Genomic DNA, 19,201 nt, shown 5'->3' with positions numbered 1-19,201 from the left:
TGACATCACCGCAAAAGCTTTGGAGAGGAGGTTGTAAACTAGCGGGAGGTGAGGGGTAGCAGTGTCAGGAAGGAAATACATGGGGAATACAAAGTAAAATGATATGGTGCCTTTACAGGGCAACTATTTAAATAACGACAGAATGAGGCAGGAAGATCAAAATGTACAAACATTAAAAAAAAGCAAAAAATGGTCAAGGGGGGAGAAATGGTAAAAGGCAATATTAGTGGCTCCTTATTTAAATGGATATAATACTCAAAACTTAAAAAAAAGGTGGTGGGTTGGGGGAGATTAACATGGCAAATGCAGACAGGTTGTTTTCACTTATGGGAAAATCGAAGACCAGAGGTAAGGGGATCAAGAGTTGCAGAAGAAGGCAGGATAATGGGGTTGATAAACATATCAGCCATGATCAAATGGCAGAGCAGACTCTATGAGCTGAATGGCCTCATTTTGCTCCCATATCCTATGGGTAGAGGGCAGAATCTCAGAGTAAGTGGTTGTCCCTTCAAGGCAGAATTAATGACCAATTTCTTGTCACAGAGAAACCTGTGGAATTCTTTACCATAGAGGACTGTAAAAGCTGAGTTTCGCTTGTATTCAAGGCTGAAATAAACAGGCGTTTTATTAAAGATAATAAAATGTGAGGCTGGATGAACACAGCAGGCCAAGCAGCATCTCAGGAGCTCAAAAGCTGATGTTTCGGGCCTAGACCCTTCATCAGAGAGGGGGATGGGTGAGGGTTCTGGAATAAATAGGGAGAGGGGGGGAGGCGGACCGAAGATGGAGAGAAAAGAAGATAGGTGGAGAGAGTATAGGTGGGGAGGTAGGGAGGGGATAGGTCAGTCCAGGGAAGACGGACAGGTCAAGGAGGTGGGATGAGGTTAGTAGGTAGATGGGGGTGCGGCTTGGGGTGGGAGGAAGGGATGGGTGAGAGGAAGAACAGGTTGGGGAGGCAGAGACAGGTTGGACTGGTTTTGGGATGCAGTGGGTGGAGGGGAGGAGCTGGGCTGGTTGTGTGGTGCAGTGGGGGGAGGGGACGAACTGGGCTGGTTTAGGGATGCGGTGGGGGAAGGGGAGATTTTGAAACTGGTGAAGTCCACATTGATACCATTAGGCTGCAGGGTTCCCAGGTGGAATATGAGTTGCTGTTCCTGCAACCTTCGGGTGGCATCATTGTGGCACTGCAGGAGGCCCATGATGGACATGTCATCTAAAGAATGGGAGGGGGAATGGAAATGGTTTGCGACTGGGAGGTGCAGTTGTTTGTTGCGAACTGAGCGGAGGTGTTCTGCAAAGCGGTCCCCAAGCCTCCGCTTCATCCAGCCTCACAATTTATTATCTTGGATTCTCCAGCATCTGCAGTTCCCACTATCTCAGACGTTTTATGAAAATCATTAAGTGAATCAAGGATTGTAGGAGAAGGCAGGAAAATAGAGTTGAGCGTCAGATTAGCCAGGATCTCACTGAATGGTGAAACGGACCTGATGGGGCAAGCAGTCTAACTTCTGCTATGCCATTTAATAATTTTATGTAATGCAGTAGTCACAGCCAAAAACTGAACAAACTGTTGCTCCAGATTTGTCTTATCTCAGGCCAGATCAACTAATGGGATATATACTTGAATCCTCGTACTACCACTAGCTGAGAACTACACAGTCCAAAGTTTCATACTGTTCTGATAAAACAGTCAGTGTGACACACATTGCATTCTGGACTCTGAACAGAATCTGGATAACTCAACAAAAACAAGCATGACTGGTTGGGCTGTTAAATATTAGAGGATGACTACTGGGATGGGATATGCTTGTAGTGCAAATAGCAAATTTGAACAAACAAACCTCACTGAACTTTGTGTCACTAATCTCACTTCTGGAAACTCAGATCAAAACCAGAAATTAGTACATAAAGTATATAAAGCAATGTCATACTTGTATTACAGCAAAGTTTCCAAGCATTTCATAACCAAGAGATATTATCAAATTGCATTCACACAGTGAAACTTCATAACCAAACAGGTGAAGTAAAAAGTTCTTAAAATGTTGTTTAAGTTGTTGATTAGCAGACATCAGAACCTCCTGCTCTCCTGTGCACAGGGTCACATGAACCAAAAAATACAATATTGGTTTAGCAGCTTAATGTAAAGGAGGGTGGCTCAACAACAACTTGCATTTATGTAGCTGCTTTAATAAAGTGAAACATCTCTTGGTCACAATGGCTTAAGTAAGGCAAGATTAGTAAACTTGGAGATGAATTTGGACAGTTTCAGACCTAGTCATTTAAAGTCAAAAGCCACTAACGGTATAGCATTGAAAAACAGGGAAAGACAAGGGGTCAGATTTAATGGAGCGCAGAAAACGTAGCACCTCTTCAACATTGCTCTGGAGCATTCAAGTGCACTCAGACTGAACCATTGCTCTAGTCTAATTTTTATCCACTGCTGCTTCTTATTCACTCTTCCAAACTGGTTTACATATTTCAGCTCTGCCTGAGGCAGAGTTCAAACTCTGTGTGCCAACACTATGTTTTACTCCAGTCATATGGAGAATGGGGTAGAGAATTAACAGTATCATTCTGGATTCAAGGTATCCAGATTGAAATATGAAATAGGACTTAGGGACCTGTGCAGAGTACAAACTTGCACTCACTTACTGGCCTCCCCACTGAAGTTTAAACACAGAGCAAATATTTAAAAGACTGGATTTTGAATCCATCAAGATTCACTAATACATATAATACACTATCATAAAGCCGAGAAAGTTATTTTGAAATATAATAAATAAGTAATAGAATTTCAGAAAACTGGGACGAGCCGTTTTAACAGATTTAAGTTTAGACAATAGTGGCCACAAATAAATTGAAGAAAAACACCTCCTTATAACAGGCACAGACCAGTAATTCTGACATCTGCCTCCTACCTAACCTGAAGACAAAACGTAGGAGTGACTCTGTTCATGTCAATGAAATTCATAATAATTTGATGTGATCGATTAAAATACACTTAATGTCCAACCTCAACTAGATCAATTAGATCCAGTCTAATGGCTTCAACTGGATCAAGTGTTCTGTTACTTTGCTATGTTGACCTGCTTCCATCTCAGATGCCAAACAGTCACCGACATTTTCACACCCTCAGACTTTCTTAAAATCAACCTACTCGGCTGCACTATGACACATCTCCATGTCCACCACATCCCGAAATAGGACTTCAAGTTGCATCTTCGAGGTAAGGACACCATCACTACAACTCAAGGCCTATTTAAAAATGTAAGTTATTGTTGGATTAATATCTTGAAATTCCCTATACTCCTATTCAAGAAAAAGACCTTCATTTCTGTAGCAACTTTTACAATGTCAGTCAGTCCAAATAAATTTTTCAGCCTATTAAGTTCTTGTGAAATATGGGAAATTTTGCAAGAAATCCGACAGCAACATTCATAGAACAGTACAGCCATTAATCAGCATGAAATAAAAAGACCAGGTAAATGGCCTTCGTTGAAATATAAATATTGCTGGAACAGTGGGGAGGACTCAACAACTCTTCTTCAAATAATGTTATGGGATATTTTACAAGGACTTAACAGGAACAAACAGAACTGCAGCTTGATATTGCATCCAGAAAATGACACCAACTGCAAAATGGAACACATTGGTGCAGCGAAAGCATCAACCTAAATGTTTGTGCTCGTGTCTCAAGTCAGAATGTTTATGATTCTCACTACAGCTTGGATGACACTGGGCAAGCATCACAAAGGCTGCAATGATTCAAGGGATGATCCCGCTATAAGCAAATCAAGAGTGCGCAACTGGAACTAACCCAACATTTTGTCTCTGTATTACTTACACTGCAAGTAGAAATAACAAGGCTTGGACTGCAGCTGTCACTGTATTTGCTAAAGCAAGTTACAGCATTTCATACCATGCCAAAACAAATCACCTTGCTGATAAAGAAATATTCCATTCCTCGAATGAAAATGTTACATCTCAAATCTCAGCAAGGAATCCTGCTGCAATCAAACACCCTCAAACTATCTAATTTACTAACGTTTTTGAGTCAGCAAGAAAATAAAAACGTACGAATTATCCTACAACAAAATCCAAATGTGTCATGGCACGATGACTCAGTGGTTAGTCCTGCTGCCTCTTAGCACCAGGGACCCAGGTTCAATTCCACCCTCAGCTTACTGTTTGTGTGGAGTTTGCTAATTCTCCCTATGCCTGCAAGGGTTTCCTCTGGGCGCTCGGGTTTCCTCCCACATCCAAAGGCAGGTTAGGTGGATTAACCACACTAAATTGCCCTATAGTGTACAGGATGTGCAGTTTAGGGGAGTTACCCATGGGAAAGGCAGCACTGCAGAGATAGAGTTGGTCAGGGCGGGGATGGGGAGAGATTCGGATGGGATGCTCTTTCGACGGTCAGAGTGACTCAATGGGCTGAATGGCCTGCTTCCATATTGTAGGGATTCTATGTTCTATCTTATGATCCCAATTGGAATCAGCAGCATGTCCATATTCCCTACAATTGGAGGCAGCAGTGACAACAAAACTCCCAGCAAAGGGCTGAAGGCCATGGCTAGGCCAGGTGACTGCACTGGATGTTGAGCATTCCATACAAGTTTATTGAGATGGGACTAAGATCTGGACATTTTTCTTTCCTTTTGGCTGCATTTGCTTTACTCCCGTTATTGTTTTTCAGTTCTGGTGTTTGTAACTAAGCTGATGCTGTAGAATGGCAACTCTGTACACTTTTCACTGTACTCCTTTATTCTAATACTTGAATACATGTGACAATAAAATCTAATCCTCATTGTAATTAATATCACTAGTAGTCATCGAAGTCTTAGAGGACCGATAGGACTTCTCTCTTATTACAGAGAGGGAGGGAGGGAGGGGGAGAGAGCGAGAGCGAGCGAGAGAGACAGAGACAGTGAGGTATAGACTGACAGACACAGAAAGGGAGACAGAGACATGGCTGGTGCTGAGTTTAACCTGAGGGCCACCACATATCAGATGACCAGCAAGGTCGAGATGGCAAGACTTTCATGGTGTGGGAATTGAACCCATGTTGTTGATGCTACTCAACATTGCTAACCAGTTGTACATCCAACTCCCCTTATTATTATACTCCCAATAAAACACTTAAGTAAGATATTGGGTGCTTGCTCCAGAAATAGACCCGTATTCTGGCACACAGCAAAATACAGCAATACCCCATTGCTATACAGCTATGTACCCATTCCTCATGATCTGTGTAGAACTATTCCTGTGCAACATGGCTGCCTTTACAAAACATAGGATTGCTAAGCAGACATTAAATTTACCTTATACATTAGGGACAGCAAGTTCTCCTCTCTGAACAGTGAATTATCTCCCCAGTGCCAGCCTTTTAATCTCCAGATTTATTGACTTTACTTTTACAATTGTGTAATGAAGACATGGATTCACAACTTTGATATTATATTTATGTTAAACCAACTACCAAAACTCAAAACAAGCTTTGAATCAACCAACCCATGTAAGAAATCAAGTATAGTAGATTTACAATACAATTAATTTTTCTGCAAGTTATGTGTCTCACTCTTTATTATGACAACATACTTTCTGGGTATAAATTGTCTACTGTCTACATTGCAACAATGGTCACATTTCAAAAATATTTTCATTGGCTGTAAAACACTAAGATATCTTGTGATTATGACCGGCTTTGTAAAGATGCAAGCTCTTTATCTCCATTCATAATAAGTATCATTACATCCTAAGACGTGATACAACGGATTTCTGGACGTACAAACAGCAGCAGCTGCTTTCTCTGCCTCCTTGCAGCATGTATGTTCCGATAAGTGTACTTCATTCTTCGACTGGTCGGCCAGACAATCCTCCTGCTGAGGTCGTTCACTAGACCTATCCCTAGCATTGAACAGCTGCCAAAAATTACCAGTCAATGCCAAGACAAAACTTCCATCAATTATCCCTCACATGGAATAACTGGGTAAAAGGTCAATCTGTTACTAAATTATTACCCATTTTCATTTTGGACTCACCACTTCAAAATGATTCTACACCAATCTTAATTAAACTATTAACTTGCAAACATAGAAAATAGGAGGAATAGACCTTGAGCCCTGTTCTGCCATTGCATATGATACTGTAATTCTGCCTTCTCCTAATATCATTTGAGCTATATCTATCTCCTTCTTGAAAATACAATATGTTTTGACCTCAGCTACTTGATGTGATGGTAAATTACAAGAATTTGCCACTCTGAGTAAAGAAATTTCTTCTCATCTCAGTCCCAAATGGTTGACCCCATCTCTTTAAACTGTGACCCCTGATCCTGGACTCATTAACCAGTAAGGACATCCCTCCTGCATCTAATATGTCTCATTCTGTTAGAATTTTAAATGTTTCTACGAGATTCCCTTCTCATTCTTCGAAACTCCAGTGAATACAATCCTAACTGACTCAACCTTTGCTCATGTCGATCTTAAACAAGTGTAAGAATTAGACTCCATTCAAAGCATGGCAGAATTAAAAGGCAACAGAGCCAGTAACAGAAACACTAGATTTCAAATTACATACAGATTAAACAATGCACACTTACAATTAGCAGGCACACAAGTACAGGTTGCAGGCAGGATATCAAAAATTGACTGATTTGCCTTATGTAGAAACTCAGCAAACTTCACGTTTGACATTCCAGTCACAGTTGTTGATTTTCTTTCAACTTAGACTTTTGCAGCCTAAGCATTTTTAAATTATCATATTCTGTCACAAGCCAAACTTTACCCCACCCCTCCCATACAAACAAATTAGAAGCAGTGGTAGGTCAATCAGCCCTTAGAAATTGACTCCTCCATTCAATAAGATCAGGCTGGTCTGATTTCTCTACATTCACATCTACTCATGAAACCTTTCACCTCCTTGCCTCTCAAGAATCTACTACTGTCTTAAAAACATTCAAACTTTGATGCCACCCGCTTTGTAAGAGTACCAGAAAAAAAAAATTGTCTCATCCGTTTCAAATTGGTGACCCGTTATTTTTAAACCTGTGACCTCTGGATCCAGTTTCTCCCACAAGTGAAAGCATTCTTTCCACATATCCTGACAAGATCCCTCAGGGTCTGGTATGTTTCAATCAAGTCACATCTTTCTCTTCTGAACTCCAGTGGCCGAGCCTTTCGAACATTTGCTTACACGAGAACGTGTTCATTCCAAATAATGGAATACTAAATCTTTGCTGAACTGCTTCTCTCCTGTTACATCTTTTTCTTAAAAATAAGGAGGCCAATACGTACACAGTTTTAAAGATGTGGTCTCTTCAATGCCCTGTAAAACTGAAGCATAATATCCTGACTTATGGTCCAGTGCCTTTGCAGTAAATAATATTCCATTAGTTTTCCTAATTACCTACTGCACCTGCACACCAATCATTTGCGATTCATGCCCTTGAAAACCCAGATCCCTCTGCATCTCAGAGCTCTACAATCTCATTTAAATTATACTTTCTATTCTACTCCTCTCCAAAATGCACAATTTCACATTTTCCAATACGTGCCACTCAACAGTTCTTTACTCACTTACTTGACCTATTCTTTTGTAGCATCCCTATGCCCTCTTCACAATGTGCCTTTCTACCCATCATTGCATCGTAAGAAAATTTAGCAAGTCTATCTCATTCTCTTCAACTTATATAAATTGTAAAAGATTGAGGCCTTAGCTTTGATTCCTGTAGCACACATTCCATTCACATAAAATTGGAAAATTATCCATTTACACCTCAAATCTATGCCAATATTTTAACCCAATATGGTGAGTTTTTATTTTACACAAGCTTTTGTTTGCCATCTTATTAAATTCCTTCTGGAAATCCATGAACAGCACATCCATTGGTTCTTCCCTTTTGACAATATGTTACTTCCTCAAAGAACTCCAATAAATTGGTTAAACAGGACTTTTCTTTGACAAGTGATAATGGGAACTGCAGATGCTGGAGAATCCAAGATAATAAAATGTGAGGCTGGATGAACACAGCAGGCCCAGCAGCAAGTCAGGAGCACAAAAGCTGACGTTTTGGGCCGAGACCCTTCATCAGAGAGGGGGATGGGGTGAGGGTACTGGAATAAATAGGGAGAGAGGGGGAGGCGGACCGAAGATGGAGAGAAAAGAAGATAGGTGGAGAGGAGAGTATAGGTGGAGAGGTAGGGAGGGGATAGGTCAGTCCAGGGAAGATGGACAGGTCAAGGAGGTGGGATGAAGTTAGTAGGTAGGAGATGGAGGTGCGGCTTGGGGTGGGAGGAAGGGATGGGTGAGAGGAAGAATAGGTTAGGGAGGCAGAGACTGGCTGTGATAATGGGAACTGCAGATGCTGGAGAATCCGAGATAATAAAATGTGAGGCTGGATGAACACAGCAGGCCCAGCAGCATCTCAGGAGCACAAAAGCTGTCGTTTCAAACCTAGACCCTTCATCAGAGAGGGGGATGGGGTGAGGGTTCTGGAATAAATAGGGAGAGAGGGGGTAAACTGCATCCATTGTACCTGGTGTGGCTTCCTCTACATTGGGGAAACCAAGCGGAGGCTTGGGGACCGCTTTGCAGAACACCTCCGCTTGGTTCGCAATAAACAACTGCACCTCCCAGTCGCAAACCATTTCCACACCCTTTCCCATTCTTTAGATGACATGTCCATCTTGGGCCTCCTGCAGTGCCACAATGATGCCACCCGAAGGTTGCAGGAACAGCAACTCATATTCCGCTTGGGAACCCTGCAGCCCAATGGTATCAATGTGGACTTCACCAGCTTCAAAATCTCCCCTTCCCCCACCGCATCCCAAAACCAGCCCAGTTTGTCCTCTCCCCCCACTGCACCACACAACCAGCCCACCTCTTCCCATCCACCCACTGCATCCCAACCTGTTCTTCCTCTCACCCATCCCTTCATCCCACCCCAAGCTGCACCTCCATCTCCTACCTACTAACATCATCCCACCTCCCTGTCCCATCCATCTTCCCTGGACTGACCTATCCCCTCCCTACCTCCCCACCTATACTCTCCTCTCCACCTATCTTCTTTTCTCTCCATCTTTGGTCCGCCTCCCCCCTCTCTCTATTTATTCCAGAACCCTCACCCCATCCCCCTGTCTGAAGGGTCTAAGCCCGAAATGTCAGCTTTTGTGCTCCTGAGACGCTGCTGGGCCTGCTGTGTTCATCCAGCCTCTCATTTTATTATCTCAGAGATTGGCTGGACTGGTTTTGGGATGCAGTGGGTGGAGGGGACAAACTGGGTTGGTTTTGGGATGCGGTAGAGGAAGGGGAGATTTTGAAGCTGGTGAAGTCCACATTGATACCATTGGACTGCAGGGTTCCCAAGAGGAATATGAGTTGCTGTTCCTGGAACTTTCGGTTGGCATCATTGTGGCACTTTGACAATATATTTTTGACTAAACTTCAAATTTTTCCAAGCGCTCTGCAACATGTTTAACAATAGCTGATATTTTGCCTAAAACAGATGCTGGCGAATTGGCTGGTAGTTTCCTGAAATCTGTCTTCCTCCTTTTTGAAGGAAGACGTTACTTTTGCCTTACATTTCAATTTGAAGGAAAACTTTTTTATACCTAGGGAATTTTGCAATTTAAAACTAATGCAGCAACTATCTCAAAATACACAAAACTGCCTATAAATCTGCTTTCAGTAACTCAAAGGATGGCCCGATACTTAATCTAAGCAAAATTAAAACTCTCTGCTGTGCAGAGTGAACGACACATTTGCATTTTATCTAAATGATCTATGATCAGGTGTATCCCAGAGCTTTGAAAGAACCTAGGGAAGTGATTACTGGGCTCCTCTGATGCTGCTTGGCTTGCTGTGTTCATCCAGCTGTACACCTTGTTATCTCTCTAATTTGATTGAGTACTTTGAAGTAGTGCCAAAGAAGATTGATATAGGCAGAGTGGTGGATATTGATTATACTGACTTCAGCATGGCATTCAATGCTCTGCATGGTGTACTAGTTAGCAAGGTTAGACCACATGGAATACAGGAAGAGCTAGTCATTTGGATACAAAATTTGCTTGAAGATAGGAAACTGCAGTGGGGAGCAGTGGCAGAGTACTGCCTTTCGGATTGGAGGCCCATGACCAGTGGTGGGCTGCTAGGATCAGTGCTTGGTCCACTGCTTTTTGTCATAGAAATGCTTTAGACATGAAAAAAATAGGAGGAATGGTTAGTAAGTTTGCAGATGACACCAAAATTGGTGGTGTGACGGATAGTGAAGAAGGTTACCTCAGTACAACAGGGCCTTGATCAGATGGGCCAGTGGGCCAAGGAATGGCAGATGAAGTTTAATTTAGATAAATGTGAGGTGTTGCATTTTGGTAAGGAAAACCAAAAAGGACTTATACACTGAATGGTTGGATCCTGGAAATGTTGCTGAACAGTGACCTTGGAGTGCAGGTTCATAGCTGTTTGAAACTGGAGTCACAGGTAGCTAGGGCAGTGTAAAAGGTGTTTGGTATGGTTGCCTTTATTGGTCAGTGAATTGAGTATAGTAGTTTGGAATGTTATGTTACAGCTGTATAGGACATTGGTTAGGCTACTTTTGGAATACTGCATTCAGTTCTTGTCTTCCTGCTTTGGAAGGATGTTACGAAACTTGAAACGGTTCAGTAAAGACTTACAGGGATGTTGCTGGAATTGGAGGGTTTGAGCTATAGGGAGACGGCGAATAGGTTGAGGCTATTTTCCCTGGAGTGTTTGAGGCTGAGGGGTGACCTTATAGAGGTTTCTAAAATTGAGTGGTTATAGGTATGGTGAATAGCTGCAGTCTTTTTCCTAGGGTGTGGGAGTTCAAGACAAAAAAGACACAGGTTTAAGGGGAGTAGGGAAAGATTAAATAGGACCCAAGGGGTAACTCTTTGGCACAGATGTTGGTGCATATGTGGAACAACCTAACAGAGGAAGTGGTGGAGGCTGGTATAATTACAACATTTAAAAGGCATCAGGATGGGTACATGAATAGGAAGGGTTGAGGGGGAATTAGGGCCAAATACTGGCAAAGGTCAGATAACATACAAGTCAGATTGTGATGTCTGGTCGGCAGAGACCAGTTGGACCAAAGGGTCTGTTTCCATGCTGTACAACTCAACTCTAATCAAAAACCATCTTTTTACGCCCCACCACACCACCCCCCCCACCCCCGAAAAGGAGCAGTTCATGAGTGCTACTTTAAAAGGAAAGAAAATCCCCACAGTTATGAAAACAACTACTACTGAAATCTGAAAAAGGATGACTAATGGGCCTAAAAAATTTCAGGAAATCACACCATCTTTTAAAACATATGATTGCATATGTTCATTATATACAGCTTTTTCCAACTTCGTTGCCTAACCTTTGAAACCACCTGAAATTGTTAAAAGGCCAGTTGTTTACTTCCAATTGTAAAATGTTCTCAAAAAAATGTGAACAACTACAAGTTAGGTGTTGCCTGTAAAAGGGCAATATTTTGCAATAGATCCTAACCAGATGCCAAAACTGGAAAAAAAATCAAAGACTATTCAGCAGTCTTGCACAGCAACCTGTCTAAGAGAAGATCTTCTACTCATTGATTATATTTATTCAAACCATTAAAGATCAAGCTGAATACAGATAATACAGTATGACATTTTAAACAGACTGCAGATTGTTGTGGACAGACTTTTGCTGTATTTACCTTGGTCTGTGCGATCTCTGGATGTGTTTTTTGGTAAACCAGGCTCTCTGCTGTCCTCGTTCAGCCCTGCCTGTTCCAGTATATATCTCAGCTTTACTAGCTCAGTCTACCATTCTGATCCTCAACACCCAGGTGCCCAACGTTCTGTTCTACCAACCCCCTTAACTAACTCCAGCCTGCTACTAATCCCTCAAAACCCTTGCCTCTTACTCTATATTATCTACTCTTGCCTGTCACTTTGCCTCCTTTGTGGTTCTCACTGCACTTACCCTCCCTCACTTCTTAATCTATATTTTCCTTAGAAACCTTTAGCCTGGCTATTCCTTCCCTCAGTCTGCACTGACCAAGGCTCCCTCCATTTTACCCTGGCACTCCCTCAATTACTATGACCATCAGCTGCCTGGCTCGCCCTCATTCCCTCTGACTCACTATGGGTCTTGCCTAACCCAGTCCCCTAACGCTGAAATACCCTCATCTTCTCTACCTTGGTCTAACCTCAAGTCTCCCCGCTTACTCCTGCTCTGTCTCCACTCCCTCAGCTCTCGTCTTCTGTGAGCCCTTTCTCGTGTCCCTCTGCCCTCCCTTAGCTCCCAACTCCTTTCAGCCCTGTCTGCCCTCCCTTAGCTCCTATCTCCCCTCCTTCAGGCGTTGTCTCGCCTTCCTCAGTGTTAGCCCCCGTCCCTCAGCCTCAGTTCCAGTCCCAGTCTCACCCTTCCCTGAGCCCTGTTTCCCCGTTCTCTCCGTCAGTCCCTGACACTGACCCTCTCCTCAGCTGTCCTCTCCAGTGACTGTAAACTTTGAGCCAGGAGATGGTGGTTGGTGGTGATATTGTTGGGACCGGGGAGGAGGGGCGGGGGTGTGGTGGTATTGGGGAGGGGATGCTGGGATGCTGGAGGACCTGCCGCCACCGGATTCACTCGCTCCCCGCAGGCGGGCAACAGACTGCGCGAGCTCGGGACCGCCCATTGAGCCCGGCCCAGGATCCGATTGGCTAACCGCGTAGGGAGGACTTGCCGATGCATTTGTCAATTTATCCAATTATAAGTGGCGTCAGAGTGATTGGCACAGCCATTCATCAATAGGGCGTCGCCAGGATGGACTAATGCCGATTGGGTGAGAATGAGTGTGATGGACGTTCCCCAAACCAATCATCGCTCGGTATGCTTGAACCGTAGTAAGCACTAGACCAATCAGAGAAGGGCTAGGGTGGAACCATCGGTTAGTCTGCGGGAGACCTTTTAACATCTGTGAGTAATTTTATTTGCGACACGAGATGACAGAAAACGTTTTTAATGTTTTGACTTTGGCTCCAATGCAGAATATATTTCACTCACTTTTACTTCACTCTCAATCCTACCGTTAGGGGCGGGTCAATGTGCCGGGCTGATTGACAGTGGGAGCTACCAATGGAAGATTGATTATGGAGGTACATGACAGGGGATAGGATGGCTTCAGAAAGGTCACAAAACTTTGATAAACTGAGTGGACGCTGATGCTATCGTTCTCCTTTTGTTAGCTGAAGGCGGTGTGCCAACCCTGCTACTCGACTACAGTGGCTTCACAACAAAGTTCAAATCCGATCCCATGCTCCGTGAACTCTTGTGGCGCAGTGGTAGTGTCCTTACCTCTGAGTCAGAAGATCCGGCTTCAAGTCCCACCTGCTCCAGAGGTAAGTCACAGCATCCCCGAACGGGCCGATTAGAAAATACCTACACTTAAGGCTTAATCACCGAGCAAGGAGAACCTTAATTACATGCCCCTCGCGCCCCCAGCCTCAATACCAATAACAAACTATACTGCCGCACCTGTACAGGCACCTGGTTCATAAAATGTACAGGGGTAGGCGTTGGCGTAGTGGTTTTATTCCAGAGACACAGGTAGTGTTCTGGCGAAATCGAAAAAACTGCGGATGCCGTAAATCAGAAACTGTGGACAAGCTCAGCAGGTCTGGCAGCATCTGTAGAGAAATGCATCTTCATGCATTCTTTCTTGCACAAACGCCGCCAGACCTGCTGAGTTCTTCTCGCAATTTCTGTTTTTGTTTATTCGAACCAGCATCCTCTGGTCCTTTTCAACTTTCCTGTTACTTCATTAAAAGCCTCAATACAAGTTATTGTTAACAATGTGAGGTAGCTTTCTTTCTTTCAGTAACTACTAACTTTTGTGATTTTTAAAAGCATTCTTTCCACTGAGTTTAAAATGACCAGTCTATACAGTAGCTGCTATGCTTATTCTTAGAAGATGGGTGTGACAAATAGAATCCTCCAGTTCCCTAGCACTACCCCTCCATAGAAACTGAACAGAATTGAGCCATTCAGTGCTTCAATACGATCTTGACTGATCTTTTATCGCAATGCCACATTCCTGCTTTCTTCTCCTACCCTTTTATGCCTTTAAAATCTACAAAATGTATATATCTTTTTCTTGAATATATTTAGTGACTTGGCTTCCACAGCCTTCTGTGGCAGAGAATTCCCTAGGTCCACTACCCACTGAGTGATGATGTTTCCTCATCTCAGTATTAAATCATCCACTCAGCATCCCAAGGCTTTTATCCCTGGTTCTACACTCTCAATTAGGAAAAATATCTTCCCTGCATCTAGTCTGTCCAGACTTGTTAGAATTATATACATTTCAATCAGACCTCCACTCCTCCTTCTAAGCCGTAGTGAATACAGACCCAGTTGACCCAATCTAAGGTTCGAGTAGATTTGTAACTTGGGTTACAACGGAAAACCCAGATTACAGAGCTGATCCTCTGGAATGAGATTTGAAGGTACTAATATAGAGTCATAGTTGACAATCAGACCATTTGTAATAACCCTGTATTGGCTCAGTTACATACCACATATTTCATCTACTTTTTCTGTTAATCCTTTGTAAATAATCAACATTTTTTAAATTGGGAAACCCACAGGACATGTACAACAGGACATGGCCATATAATCTCATATTATGAGAATGTTCACTCAACTACATCTGGGTTTGGGGCGAAGGCTGGTATATTATGTGGAAACATTGGCCAGTAGCAGCTTGTGCCCACTGGAATTAAGAATGACATAAGATAAATAACAATAACGTATTTGAAACAAAGGCTGAGGGACCCTGATAAAGTAGATTCTGAAAGCATGTTTCTCATTTGTTGTGAAGATTAGAACTGGGGGACGCAGTTATGATTGAGATAAGAACTTTTTTTCCTCCAAAATTTGAGAATCTGGAACTTCTTTTTTCCTTATTCAGTAGTGGAGATCTGGTCATCAATTACTTTTAAAGTAGAGGCAGATAAGTTCTTAACAAGCCAGTCAACAGTTGTCAGGATAGGCACAAATGTGCAGTTGAAGCCACAATCAGATTAGCCATTATCTTACTGAATAGTGGAACAGGCTGTACTCCTCCTAATTTGTATGCTAAGGCAAAAAGTGGCAATATTGGTTGATCAGTGCAGTTGTTAGGAATTCCTGTCTCGTTGGACATTTTACTGTTCAGCAGAGATAGTAAATCAAGGGTATATAAGGATGTCCTGCTGATGTAGGTGATTGCAAAGATTTTCTAGCATGATGTGAAGAGGAGAAAAATCTGCTGTTTTGATTGAATTACCATTTCAAGTATTCACCATAAATAGGTAAGCTAGTTATTAATACAACTGCAGTACGGTGGACTTTGATGTGGGTAAAATGGTTACTCTATTTGCCAATTTTACAGTAATTCAATTTAAAAATATATTCTTTAGGCTAAGGGATACAATGCATAATAGGTGCAAGTATTGTTAGATCACGCAGTCACAACTAATTTTTTTTTAAAAACTTGTATTGCACATTTTTCAACACAGTTGCATCCGACCTACTTTAAATTTTTTGCTTAGGAAAATTCTGTCAAAGCTGTACAGTTCAACATTTATGCTGATTAACAGGAACTTGCCAAGGAGGATCCTTGAAAGTTGCCACCCCGGTTGACGGGGCTGTTAAGAAGGCATAGTGTTTTAGCTTTTATTAATAGAGGGATCGAGTTCCGGAACCAAGAGGTTATGGTGAAGCTGTACAAAACTCTGGTGCGGCTGCACTTGGAGTATTGTGTACAGTTCTGGTCACCGCATTATAAGAAGGATTTGCAAGCTTTAGAAAGGGTGCAGAGGAGATTTATTGGGATGTTGCCAGGTATGGAGGGAAGGTCTTACGAGGAAAGGCTGAGGGACTTGAGGCTGTTTTCATTAGAGAGAAGGTTTAGAGATGACTTAATTGAAACATATAAAATAATCAGCGGGTTCGATAGGGTGGATAGGGAGAGCCTTTTTCCTAGGATGGTGACGGCAAGCACGAGGGGGCATAGCTTTAAATTGAGGGGTGAAAGATATAGGACAGATGTCAGAGGTAGTTTCTTTACTCAGTAGTAAGGGAATGGAACGCTTTGCCTGCGACGGTAGTAGATTCACCAGCTTTGGGTACATTTAAGTCGTCATTGGATAAGCATCTGGACGTACATGGAATGGTGTAGGTTAGATGGGCTCGAGTTCGGTGTGACAGGTTGGCACATCGAGGGCCGAAGGGCCTGTACTGTGCTGTAATGTTCTATGAGGTCTGAAGCTCATGCAGACATGGAGACAAAAAAAACTTGAACAAGTCTGCAAGCAGTCAACTCCATGACTAATAGAACTAACAGCATAAATAGGTTATGTAAAGGATTATCAGGATGACCCCTTGAACTTGCTCCCCAGATCACAACTGATCTGTGACTCAATTCCATTTATTACCTCTGCTGCAAATCTGTACATACTTTTGCTTACAAAAATCTATTCATTTTAAAACTGGCCGTCAATGTTCCCAACTTTGGGGAGAGAAGACTTATTTCTCCTACCAGGGGTGTATCACTAAACAAAGAGACCTTGGGGTGCAGGTTCATTGTTCCTTGAAGGTCGAGTCACAGGTAGATAGGATTGTGCAGAAGGCATATGCTGCGCTTGCTTTTATTGGTCAGTGCATGAAGTATAGCAGTTAGGTCATATTTCCAGCTGTACAGAACATTGGTGAGGCCCCTTCTGGAATACTGTGTTCAATTCTGGTCTCCCTGCTATAGGAAAGTTGTTGTGAAACTTGAAAGGGTGCAGCAAAGCATGTTGCCAGGGTTGGAACATTTAAGCTATAGGGAGAGATTAAATAAGATGGGGCTATTTTCCCTGGAACATCAAAAGCTGAGGGGTGACCTTTTACAGGTTTATAAAATAACGAAGGGCATGAAAACGGTGAACAGACAAGGTCTTTTCTCCCCCCAGAGTAGGGGAGTCCAAAACTAGACAGCATAAGTTTAAAGTAAAAGGGGAACACATTTAAAAGGTGCCTAAAGGCAACCTTTTCAAACAGAGGGTGGTGCATTTATGGAATGGGCTGCTAGACGAAGTGGTGGAGGCTGGTACAAGATGACGAAGGGTTTAGAGGGATACAGGCCAAATGCTGGCAAACAGGAGTGGATTAATTTAGGATATCTTGGTTGGCATGGACACGTTGGAGCAAAGAATCTGTTTTCATGCTATGCAACTCTATGACTATGTGAACAGATGCCTCCTAATTGTATTCCTGAATGGCATGGCTTAAGATGATGTCTCTCAATGTAATTCCCATCAAAGAAAATTGTTTTTCTGTTTAGAGAGGCGGTGTCATAGTGGCAATATCACTAGACTAGTAATCCAGAAATGCAGGCTCATATCCTGGAGACATGGGTTGAATATCACCATGGTAGATGGTGAAGTTTGAATTCATCTTTTAAAAATCCATAACATTCACATAACCACAGATAAATTGTGTAAAGCTGATTCACTAATGCCCTTTAGGAAAGGACAGCTGTCATCCTGAGCTGGTATGGCTTACACATAACTCGAGACCCAAAGCAATGTGGTTGACTCTTAACTGCCTTCTGGGTAATTAGGTCATCATTTCTTGCTCACCCCAACCACATCTAAGAACAAATAAAAAATAAATTACCCTAGAAAATTATTATTTCAATCACCTCAATCAGATCATCCCTTTATCTTGTACTCAGTGAACACAGCCAACTTGTCACTGGACTGGCAGAAAGGGGGAAAAAGGATGTTATATTTTCAACCTCTACATGTACTTTTATTTGTCTGCACACTTCATTCTTTAATGAAAATGGGCAAATGGCCTAAATCTAGTTAGTCTGGTTTAAAAATTCTCTCTAGTCACTGGCTGCCCTTTTCGTGTGTTTTATATGTATTAAACAAGGCAGCAAACTAGCAGTAACGTTACCAAGAGGTCTTGTTCTTCAAATGAAGATTATTTGCTCCATGGAATAATTGCAGTAGAAAATGGGCCAAATCCTCCAGTCTCCACATCATCAGACACAGGACATACAACCAAAAATGTACATCAGGACCTTATGGATGTCCTAATGCAAAAAGTTATATGAGAGTGCTTGGCAAATTTCAGTTTCCGATGGGCGATTGTGCTGTTTCTTTGCACCTTGTCTAAATGTCTCTGACAGTAAACTATTGGAGATTTCAAATAGTTTCACAGTGCTTACTTAGGTAAAACATAGAAACACATAAAATAGGAGCAGCAGTAGGCCATACATTTTGGCCATGGCTCATCATTCAATTCACTAGCCTGTTCCCACATTTCCCCCAGATCCTTTGATCACTTTAGCCCCAATTGCTGTATCCAACTCCTTCTTGAAATCATATTTTGCCTGGACTGTTTTCTACGAGGGCCAATTCTACATGTTCACCACTCACTGGGTGGGGAAAAAAAACTCATCTCAATCCGAAGTAGTCCGCCCTTTATCCTCAGACTATAACCCCGATCCCAAAGTGGAAAACCTTATATTTACTCATATTGCATTGTATCTGCCATGCATTTGCCCACTCACTCAGCTTGTCCAAATCACACTGAAGAATCCCTGCAGCCTCCTCACAGCTCACTGTTCTACCCAGCTTTGTCTCATCTGCAAATTTGGAAATATTACATTTTGTACCCTCAGCGTAATCATTAATATATATAGTGAATAGCTAGGTAGTCATCCATGAAATATTAATCAGAGGGAAAACTAGTTCAACCTCTAGGTAACTACACAACTGACCCCCAATTCAAAACTCTCCTGACCCAGACTACTTCCGCCAGCTAACCCAAGCTGACTATAACCCCCTGATAAGATCAAACCATCCTCTTGACATGTATCCCCACACAACCTGAAAATCCAACTACCCACCCTATAGGTGACTATCCCTCCAACCCTATTACTTTCCTGACCAACCAGCTGACTACGTGGCCTGACTACCTCCCCCACTTTACCCATTCACGAACATTCAAACTGGACCATTCAACTTACCAGACATCAGCTAGTGCTGTAAAAATGGGGCATATGTTCTGTCATACCCTGACTCTGGTCCTGCTGTTTGGAGTTCCTTGATGGCTGCTGATGCATGTTTTTCTGTGAAAGCCAGATAAATGCGTAGCAGCGTAGGGTCAGAGACATTTACAAGTACAATGA

The 19,201-nt window shown here is 42.5% G+C and overlaps 1 protein-coding gene across 2 annotated transcripts in view; it reads right to left on the bottom strand.

Annotated features, from left to right (window-relative positions):
• The window catches only part of slc25a42 (solute carrier family 25 member 42), a 49,624-nt gene that overhangs the window by 27,723 nt on the left and 2,700 nt on the right, over positions 1–19,201 (bottom strand). The window contains exon 1 of one of the 2 annotated variants that reach the window (XM_048559616.2): positions 11,705–12,592. The exons of the other annotated variant lie outside the window; for it this stretch is intronic. The gene's annotated coding sequence lies outside the window, so the exon portion shown is untranslated. Of the gene's footprint in view, positions 1–11,704; positions 12,593–19,201 lie in introns of those variants that run through there. 2 annotated transcript variants of the gene reach the window in all.

This window comes from Stegostoma tigrinum, chromosome 30, assembly GCF_030684315.1.
Source record: "Stegostoma tigrinum isolate sSteTig4 chromosome 30, sSteTig4.hap1, whole genome shotgun sequence".
Classification (NCBI taxonomy): Eukaryota; Metazoa; Chordata; class Chondrichthyes; order Orectolobiformes; family Stegostomatidae; genus Stegostoma; species Stegostoma tigrinum.
Note: the sequence above shows the minus strand (reverse complement) of the source record. Positions and strands in the feature narration are given on the sequence as shown.